We start from the raw sequence: 10,778 nt of genomic DNA, 5'->3' as shown, positions 1-10,778 counted from the left end.
CCATGGTTTGTGAAGAGGAGAGGGGGCGGCCGGTGTGCGTGTCCATGCACCTTCTCACACAGCACTGCCATAATACTCATAAATGCTCGGCAGGAGCCCCATTTGTGGCCCATCAAGGGGGAGCAGCCTGCCTGGGGCACATCCTCCCTCACCGCCTTGGGCCCCGGGATCAGGAAGAATTGCAGTCTGGACTCATTCAGCGCCAGGCCACCTGCAGCATCTGTTGGCACAGCAACGCCGCGGAGGCCAGGCAGGAGCAAAGCCTGGTGGCGGGCGGGCCGCCTTCTGAGGAGAAACCAGACGGAGGTCTCGCTCCGTGTCCTGCAGCATTAGCAGCCCAAAGGAGAAGCTTTGCAGTTGGGATTGCCTAGGGACATCAGGAGACCTGCTGAAGCCTACCTTGCATTTGTGTGCCAGGAGAAAGTGGGCTCGCCTTCTAAATGCGGCGGGAGCAGCTGCGCCGAAAATTGGATGTTAGGCAGAGTCGGAAGCCTGACCATGGGCGGGACCGGCAGGAGAAAGTACAGCTGGAACGGAAGCCAAGCAGGATCTCTGCCTGGATGTGGGCAGGGTCCCACAAGGGAGATCACATCAGGAGCCTGTGAAAGCTTCAGGCCTATGAGTGGCCAGTATAGAATTTCTGGTGAGGACTACGGATAGCTGCGGCGGCGGTCCGAGGTCATCGACGGCTGCACTTCCTCATTCATTTCCTCAGCAGGAGGGACTCAGGGAGGTTCCCTCACCACCCATTGCTGGCTGGCTGTCCCCACCCCAAGGGCAGGGACGGGTAGACCGGCCTCTTGCCTGCCCACTCAGATTGGCAGGCACAAGCAAGGAAATTGGCCTTAGTGCTTCCCCGAGAGGAGAGCTGAGTCATGCCACAGTGCATGGGGTTCCAGTCAGGCAGAATACTTGCTTCACTGGGAGTGGAGCCGTGTCAGCCACTTGGCAATGTGGGTTCACACACAACGTTGCAGGCATTGGTGCTTGCACAAATGTTCCTAGGGGCACCGTGAACTGCGCACTGTGATTATAATAAGTGCCTAGAGGTCCCAGGGTCTTATATGGTGATAAGCCTCTGTTGGCACTGTGTTAATGACACCTGCGCTGGTTATGGCATATATGGTGACCCTTATGTTTAGGTGAGGACTAAGGTAACCAGGATGCCTGCCTAATATGTTTATGGCATACTGACATGGTGGCGGTCTTGCTAAGGTGGCTTTGCATATTGTGCTTAGGCTATGGTGGTGATGTGTGCACTGCTGACGATGGTGGGCAGGATGAGTTGTAGTGATGTACTACACTCCTGTTGATTATGTGTTACATAATATGCTAATATAAATATGTATAATGTGTTATGCTGATTGTACTCTTGCCAGTCGGTTTTGGTTGTTTTTATTTTCCCTACTTGTGTGTTCTAAGGGTTCTGAGAGTGGCCTGTTTGCCCTGTCATGTATATAATCCCCTGCAAAGCAATACCTAGTGCCAAGTGGCACAGTGTATATATGGGATTGCATTCTAATGTGTTTTATGAGTAATACAAAGGCTATTTGTGATATAACCTTGTGTGGAGTTTCTTTTGTGGTGTGCCTAGTGTGTCACTGCTGTGTGACTGTTTTGCGCAAACGTGTTAAACATTGCCTCTGGGATAGGCCTGACTGCTCTGCCAAACTACCAAGGGGGTGAGTAGGAGTTATCTTTGGTGTGTAACTCCCTTGCCCTGACTAGAATGGTGGTTTTGACCTGGCTTAGGCACTTGCCATGGCCAACCAGAAATCCAATATCTAACATAGCACAAATGGTGTCCCGCTTGTCTGAAGTGTCCACTGTGGCACGTGAGGGGCACAACTTTGCCCAGGGGGTTGAGGCAGAGGAGAGTTCCAAAGCAGCAGTTGTCTGAGATGCTGAAGCAGATCTAGGTTTGTCTATGATGCCAAGGTTAGTGCAAGGCTACGCAGCAGCAGCCACTGGAGAAACCAATATGCTGGGCCACTCCAAACATACAGAGACTTGCATGCAGACAATGCAGGGTCTTCAGGGGAATTGAATCTGCAGCACGAGCCACCTAACTGCCAGGGCAGAGATTTCAGAAATATGCCCAAAAAGGCAAATATATGAAGTTTAATCAGGAGTTCTTGCCAGCTCACACTGGTCTGGTAAGACTCAGAGGAAAGAATACAATGGTCAGAAGAGCTCTACAACCAGTTCAGTGGTTACTGCACCGTAAATAGTCCAACAGAAACATTTCAGGTTACACACCACCAGAATTGGTCTGTTTCTTATACACTAGCAGCACACAAGCAGGATTTACCTTGGAGAGGTTGTATTGGACTGAAGCAAAGATCAAGGTGATGCTGGTTTTAGGTGCATATTGTAAAGACCCTTTGGGTTACCAGTGGGTGATCCGACCACAACATAGATTACAACATCAGATTGTATGTTTCCATGTTGTTGATGAAAGCCTAATCCAGTTTGTGACTAGTACTCTATTAAAGACTTGCTAATTGATTGGACCAGTGTGTCTCCTGGAGCTACACTCCCTGAGCCGTCTTTGGAAATTAGACACCAAATAGCAAAATCCCACTAAGAGGGTGAGCAAGCTCCATAAATACACTGCTACAGTAATAAAAAAGAGATTATGTTTATGGAAAAGTTAAGTGACAGGTCCTGTTTCGTGTACCTAAGACTTATTATTTAATTGAACTTCAAGTTGATTTTGAATAGGAAGCAGACCAACTAGTATTTTGATTTATTATTAACAAGGCCTCCAGGAGACTGAGAATTTTCTTTCCATAACTAAGTTGTGGCTTTCTGCTAGTATTGAAGTGCCATGAGGACACATTTGAGGACAACATATTTATCTATTCTCTTAACAATTTGTGTTGGTGTTAAACAATGGTGATTAGGTGCCTTATTATGAGTTGGCAGTGGAGCAGCAGTACCAACCCATCCCCACGCTGCCAAACCCATGTTTTTACCACCCTTCAGATTTGGAGTGTTCGCCTGTCTGGTGAATGGTTCTTTGGCATTGCCACAGCGGTTCCTATGAAATAGGGACTGCAATGGGAACGTCAAAATCAGTACCTGCACAGCATGGACTGCTCCTGTCCATGCTGTGCAGGAACTTGTGTTTGTGCACACAGGGAGGCACATGTTGCCCCCTTGTTTGCATCCACATGGCACAGAGGCTCCCTTTGTTTCCTCACCGCCACACTTTTCATGTTGGTGGCACCACCATGAAAAGTGTGGTGTTGAGGAAACTCATAATATGCTTGGCGGGGCCGCTGCAGCCCCGCCAAGCATATTGCAGCCTCAAGACCGCAGCCCCACCACCAGGAATCTTTGATCAATGGCGGTAGTCTCAGGTCTGCGCAACCACACTGGTCATAATAGGGTGCTCGAAAAACTGCCTCAGACATGCCCCCACAAGCCATGTGGTCTGTGGTCCGCCAGACTTGTAATAAGATCCTTAGTAATTTCTAATTTAATTTCTAATTTAAAACACTTGTAGAGCGCGGCGTACACCTTGCGGTTTCTTGGCGCTGGAGGTTCAGAACTGAGGGGGAAAGACCATGGAAGGGTGGAGTGAGTATTAGGCGGGGAAAGCCTGGCTGAAAAGGAAAGTTTTCAGGTCTCTGCGGAAGGAGAGATACTGAGTTGCGGAACGAAGATTGTCTGGAAGTGAGTTCCAGAAAGTAGGAGCCAGAGTTGAGAAGTTAGAACCGCCCCACTTTTTGCGTGAGAAGCGGGGGATCTGGAGAAGGGACTTGGAGGAAGACCGGAGATTTCTAGCGGGGACATAGGGTTTAATTAGTGAGGCGATGAAAGCGGGGGCAGTGCCCTGGCGGGCCTGAAAAACCATGCATCCGATCTTGAAAAGGGAGCGTTGTTTCACAGGGAGCCAGTGAAGCTCTTTTAGAAGGGGGGTGGAGTGGTGATGGCGCGGAAGGCCGTATATCAGCCTGGCCGCCTGGTTCTGGATGGTTTGGAGTCTACGCAGGCTATATGCTGGGATGCCATGATAGAGGGCGTTGGCGTAGTCCAATCGTGAGATTACCAGGGCGGCTATGATGATCTTAAGTGCCTGGGGAGAGAAGAAGCGGGAGACAGAGCGGATAGTTCGGAGAGTGAGGAAACAGGAGGAAGCCACGGAACTGACTTGTGAGTGAAGAGTGAGCTGATTATTCATTTTGACACCCAGTGTTTTGACCGTGGTGGAGGGGGATGGTGCCGGGCCAAGAGAGGGGGGCCAGAAAAGAGAGTTCCAGGGGCTGGATGAACCACCAGTGAGAACCAGCTCGGTCTTGTCGGGGTTCAGTTTAAGATGGTTGTGGTTCATCCAGTCCCTGATAAATGTCATAGTTGACTGGAAATTAGAGACCGAAAGAGGAGAGGGGGACAGATCAAAGATGAGCTGGAGGTCATCCGCGTAGTTGTAAACAGTGACCTCCAGCTGCTGGAGTGCATAGATAAGAGGAAAGATATAGAGATTAAAGAGTGAAGGAGAGAGGGAAGAGCCCTGGGGAACACCGCAGGTGACAGGGAGAGGGGTGGAGGTGAAATCGCCCAGTCGGACCGCCTGAGTGCGGTCCCTCAGAAAGGAGGAGAGCCAGACCAGAGCTGATCCCCCGATGCCGGCCGCCTTGACACGGGCAAGTAAGATGGTATGGTCCACCGTGTCAAAGGCGGCGGAAAGATCAAGGAGGACCAGTGCCTGGCGGTTGTTGTCGTCCATACCCTTTCTGAGGTTGTCTAGGACTGAGACTACGACCGATTCGGTCGAATGCCTGGGGCGGAATCCTGCCTGGCGAGAGGCCAGCCCCCCATTCGCCTCGATGTGAGCGCTTAGAACCGCGGTGACATGGCGTTCCATCACCTTGCCCAAGAAGGGCAGCAGGGAGATGGGGCGAAAGTTAGCCAAGATGGAAGGGTCCGCGCCGGGTTTCTTCAGCAGAGGCACTATGGTGGCGGCCTTTAGTGCAGGGGTCACAACACCCTGAGCCAAGGAGCTGTTAAGGAAGGCGATAGGGGGATCAGGGCAGCTAGAGTAGATTTGCTGTAAGATGCGCGCGGGGCAGACGTCCGCCGGAGACCCTGACTTCACTTTGGGGAGTATTGCCAGAAAGGATTCCTGAGTGAGGGGAGGGATGAGGGTGAGAGGGTTTTGAGCAGTGGGGGGGAAGGGATCAACAAAAGCAGACGAGGGTAATGGAATATTAGCCTTGATAGTTGTGATTTTGTCCAAGAAGTAGTGATTGGGTTGATCGCAGAGGGACTGGGAGGGAGGGATTTGGGACGAAGTTCGGTCAGAGAATGCCAGGTCATTCACAATGCCGAAGATTACCCTGGGTTTGTTGTCAGCAGACGTTATTTTCGTGGAAAAATAGTCGGTTTTTGCAGCCAGAATTGCTGATTTATATTTAGCCAATGATGCCAGGAAGTGAGTTTTAGATGAGAGACTATAATCTTTCCTCCACTGCCTCTCCGCCCGTCGGGCGCTCAGTTTGAGTTCTTTTAGGTGGTCGTTAAACCATCTATTGGAGTCCTTGAGTCGACGGATGGAAATGCGACGTAGGGGAGCCACTGAGTCGCAACCTCCAGCCAGCCAGGTGTTTATGGCCTTGGCTTGAGAGGCAGATGATAGGCCAGAGAAGGGGGGAATGGAATTGCGGAGCAGGGAGGTCAAGGAGGGGAGATCCAGTCTGTTCCAGTTCCGCGCCCAGGTGTTTTTGGCACGCGGGGTTTTGGAAATTGGGTTGTGGAGGATGGAGAAGGAGATGAGGGCATGGTCGGACCAGGGGCATGGAGAGACAGCCACCGAGGCCAATGGAAGGTTAAGGGACCAGACCTGGTCGAGTGTGTGCCCGTGAGAGTGAGTGGGGACAGTTATATGTGACACAAAGTTGAAAGATAGAAGGGATTCTGTAAATTCTTTTGAGGCCGGGCACTCGTGTGGGTCTGAGGGCCAATAATTAAAATCCCCCAGCACCAGAACCGAGGCATAATTGACTACCAGATTGGCCAGTAGGTCTTGAAAAGCAGGTAGAAATGACGGTGAGGGCTGAGGAGGGCGGTACACAAGGAGGCAAGTGATGGGAGGGGAGGATACGAGGGAACGGACTACTAGAAAGTCAGCAGGGAGCATAGGGGGAAAAGGAAGTGATAGAAAATGCAAGTCTGCCCTGGCGATTAAGGCGACCCCACCGCCAGCCCTGCCCGCCGGACGATCGGCACGCAGGGCCACATAGGAAGGCGGAAGGGTAGCCAGGAGAGCGGGGAGGGAGGAGTCGCAATACCAGGTTTCGGTCAGGAGCAGTAAGTCCGGTTTCTCGGAGTCGAGTAGGACGTACAACTCGTGTTGGTGCTTGACCGCTGACCTGGTATTAAGTAGGATAATAGACAATGCTGGGGTCGTGGGACAGGGATCGGCGAGGGGGGGGCAGGGTGACAGGGGAGTGCGTAGTGGGGGGAGCGGAGGTGTGGGGAGGGTAGGGGCAAGGCCTAGTGCAGAGACGAGTCTATGGACGGGTTCCGGGAGAGGCCAGGGGCCTTGGAGGGCGATGAGGTCCTTAGACGAATAGGACAGAATTTTGGCATAGTGACGTGCCCCTGGCCCCGATCGGCCGCGGACGGGCGCAGACGGGCTTGACTTATGCGCGACTTCGGCGCGAAGTCGGCGCTCCCGCTGCGCTCGTCCGCTGCGCGTTCTGAAATGGCACATTGTTATAGATGGCCGTAAGGGCGGGAAGGGGGCGTGGCCTGAAGGTGGGCGTGGCCAGCCGGCAGGAGGGCGTCACGTGAGCGCTTGATCCGCTACACGGAGCCCTCGAGGTGCAACCCAGCGAATAGCAGCAGGTAAAGTTTTACATAGACATTGCATAGTGGTCATCCGTGATTTTAATTCTCTCCTGTGTCACTGCATCTCTATTTATTTTGCAGCATTAACACCTTTGAGTCTCATGACGAGCTCAGCTCGTCATGAGCCACGGTGCTTGTGTGCTCATGACGAGCTGAGCTTGTCATGACCGTTAGAACGCTCGCATACTGGGCAAATTCCTCTGCTGTGCGAGCGTTCTAAAGAAACGGGTGTGTTCATGACGAGCTCAGCTCGTCATGAGCACACGACCACCGTGGCTCATGACGAACTGACCTCGTCATGAGCAAGGGGGCGCTGTGCGCGCCCCCCAGCACAGCAGGGGAATTTGCCCAGCTGTGAAGGGGTTAAGTTGCTTACCCCAGACAGTGCTTGTGTCTGGAAATTGATGTTTGCCCAGAAAAGCTGGTGAATATGCCTAGAATATGTTTGAGTGTATAAAGAGATTACTAGGGTAGATGACTGGTTGAATTGCAGTGCATTAGGTTCTCTGTACACTCTTCCCTCTTCCAGCACTAGCACTGTTGGTTTTGCATGCCATTTCTTCACAGCATTTTTCTGACGTATACAATGGGGGTAGTCTTTGGGATCTCTATGTATTTCCAATGGAGTATGATAGTGGCCATTTGAGGAAGGCTTCTCTCTGCATGACACTCACTGGGCTACTAAGGATTACTGCTAGCAGATTTGCAGTGCAAGGTATCGTGTTCCATTGTGTTAGTGGCCATTTGAATCACAGTGTGACTAAATTATGCTGTAAATAATTTTCCGATTCCCCACTGTGGCTTGCATGTCCCTGAAGTTAAATGAAAAGTACCTGGGACTTCTGAACATGTATTTGTTCGTATACAAACAGATTTTTATCATTCACTTGTATCACAAGCCTTTCATTTTTAATGAGTTAAAATTAAATGGTAGAATGTTGCCAATGCATGACAAAAGGGTGTGTAAAACAAAGATAAACCCACCCTAAGCAATGAGGTAGTCTACTCTTAAGATGCTGTGGTGAAACAGATGTGCATACAACACTCCTAAAAGAGTTAGAAGTGCTGGAGGGGCTACTCTCACATCGCACACATTATCAACACGCAGGCAGTAGATTGGCATTGGATGGACCACCGCCCCTGGATAGGCTGCGGGAGCGCTGGGAGGGAGACCTCGGCCAGCAGATACCGGAGACGACCTGGCCACAGCTCGTGCGACGGGCCTGGAAGGGCACGCGCAATGTTCGGTTCCAACTAGTCCAATACTTCACCCTGCACAGGGCTTATTGGACGCCGGTTAAAATCCAGCGGGTCTTTGGTGGAGCACACTCAGTGTGTCCTCGCTGTAATGCGGAGGGTGCCGACTTTGGTCATATGTTTTGGTCATGCGCAGAGCTCGGTCCATACTGGACTGATGTTATGTCTTGCTTAAATGAGGTTACGGGACGTCAAATTGACCCAAACATGGGGGCTTGCCTCTTACTCTGGTTCCCACACACGACAGCCACAAAAATTACAAGTAAATTCTTTGACCTGGGGTTGATTATGGCCAAGAGAGAGCTCACAATGCACTGGAAGTCCAGGGGAGGCCCCAGCTTCCTGAGATGGCGGCGGAGTTTTCAACAATGGGCGAATAGTGAAGGGACCCTTAGATTACAGCTAGCCAGACGCACTTCTAATGACAAAGCGCTAGATGCGGCTAGGGCGTGGGGTGCGCTGGTGGCGGACCTTCAATCAACGATGGAAGCTAGTGGGGAGACGAGTTGGATGCGCCGGCGAGTCAGACAATGGAGATTAGGGCGGGGACTGTGGGGGTGCACGCGGGGGGTGCAGCCAGCTAGGCCCGCGTGCCCTGATACCTGTGAGGATCTGAGTGCCCTTGCTGAGAGGGAACGAAGGACAGCTAAGGTGCCATGCTGTATTTTGCGCACTTTCTGGACCATCAACCAGCTGAGGGCTGCGACTGGGAATGCTTGGGAGGGAGTTGGGCACCTCCGCACAAAGGTTTATGCCAATTTGTGGGGAAGACGGTAGAGGGCACACTGACAAGGGGGGGTGGGGGTAGAGAGGGAGGGGGAGGGAGAATCGTTAGGGTATGGAGGTTGCGGGCTAATGTGGGGTACGTCCTAGCAAGGACCATGGCGCTGACGCCCTGTTTTTTTGATGCATGGTTGTAAGATGTTTGAACAAAACTCAATAAAAATCTGTTTAAAAAAAAAAAAAAACACGCAGGGAGTAAGTAAGCCAAAAACAAGTTGTAAAATTAAGAAACGAACACAAGAATGGCAAAATAAAATGAGAAACACAATTGAAATAAATGTAAGACAAACATACTCATAAAGTTACAACAATGAGATAATATAATACTCCATGTCAATACAACTAGGTCTCCGAAGAGAAACTCTTTCCATGACTTGGTAGCTAGCAATCTGCATCCAAAACTATTAAAGGCAAAAGTTGGCAGACGTTCAACGTCATCCACCCACAGTACTCAACAAATTCCTGATGACATTAGTATGAAATTGTGTGAAAGACCTCAGCAGTCTTGCTTTGGTAGCTGTTAGGCACTCAGACATCTATTTCAGAAGCTTGATTGTGTCCAACTTATATACTTTTGAAGCAAGCAACATTTCAAACACATGGCATTTCAAAATTTGTACAGTCAAACAACACGGCCTTTAGAGTTTTCTCTAAATTATATAAGTGAATGTGTCAAAACACCCATCAAAATGTCATGGACTTAGCAGACTTTTAAACAAGTGATCCTTAGATATAGTATTATCCTGAGGCAATGCAGCAATTTAGTGTTAAATGCACTTGATCTTTCAGTTACAGCTTTTATCAGCACCAGAAATCCAAGAGCAGCTTTTATTTTCTGTAACGTTCTATATATTTACTCAGTGTTTATTATGGGTCTAATAAATTGAAGGAAACTTTCACTCTGTTCAGCCAGGAAAGTGCACTTCCTGGGTCTTAACTTGTTAAGTTGTTCCCTTTATGCGTCCAAACGGTAAAATAAAAATACTGAGACATTTTTGCCAGCAGTAAAAAAATCATCGAGCCCGCGCAAACCGGTTTCACAAGCATTATAGCTGTCACAAACATAAGGCACGAGAGGGGAATATAAAATTACGTAGGGGAAAATAACTTAAATAATTGAAAAGAAAATACATTGCATGTTACTGCTTGGTTTAAAAACTGCATAAACTATAGATACAGTCAATAAACTCAATAAAGTAGCAACTGTGTGCGACCTGTTATAAAGTTACAAATAGTATCAAAGGTTTGCACCTTTTCAGACATTATAAAAATGCAACGTACAGTAGAGTACACTAATTATTAAAAAACTGCTGAACTGATCACGATTGCCTGGTTTCCATGCATATGGGAGTAAGAAAAAGAAGAGCAGTAGCACAAGTAGTGGTTAATAGGGGAACCGCATTTCAGAGAAGTAATACTCAATGTGGCACAGGCTATTGGTTAAATGGGTTTCAAATACGTCATTATTTTCCCCTGCCATAATCCCTCTCCCGTTTCCCCCTTAGTCTCCTCCTATCTGATAATTCGGTACTTGTCAGCAAGACGTACATCATGTCAACAGAAGAAAGAGGACTGGCTGTTCATGCTCAGGAAGGGACTTAGGGCCTGTTTACCAGTTTGGCACATGAGATACTCTGTCACAAACGTGATGGATATCCTGTCAGCCAAAAAACAAGTTCCATAGGATATAATGACATTGTAATTTGGCGGACAGGATATCCTTCAGTTTGTGACAGAATAACCCTGTCTGCCAAACACGTAATCAGGTCCTTAGACACAACACAGTAGGTAATCAGGTAAGTGTTTACCATTGCCACACGCTGTTAATTTGTTTCTATCCATTTTTAATGTTGCAAACGTAGCTTTACACCGGCGCATTG

The sequence above is a fragment of the Lissotriton helveticus genome, chromosome 1_1 (genome assembly GCF_964261635.1).
Source record: "Lissotriton helveticus chromosome 1_1, aLisHel1.1, whole genome shotgun sequence".
NCBI lineage: Eukaryota > Metazoa > Chordata > Amphibia > Caudata > Salamandridae > Lissotriton > Lissotriton helveticus.
The sequence above is the reverse complement of the archived record's forward strand: the minus strand, read 5'-3'. Positions refer to the sequence as shown.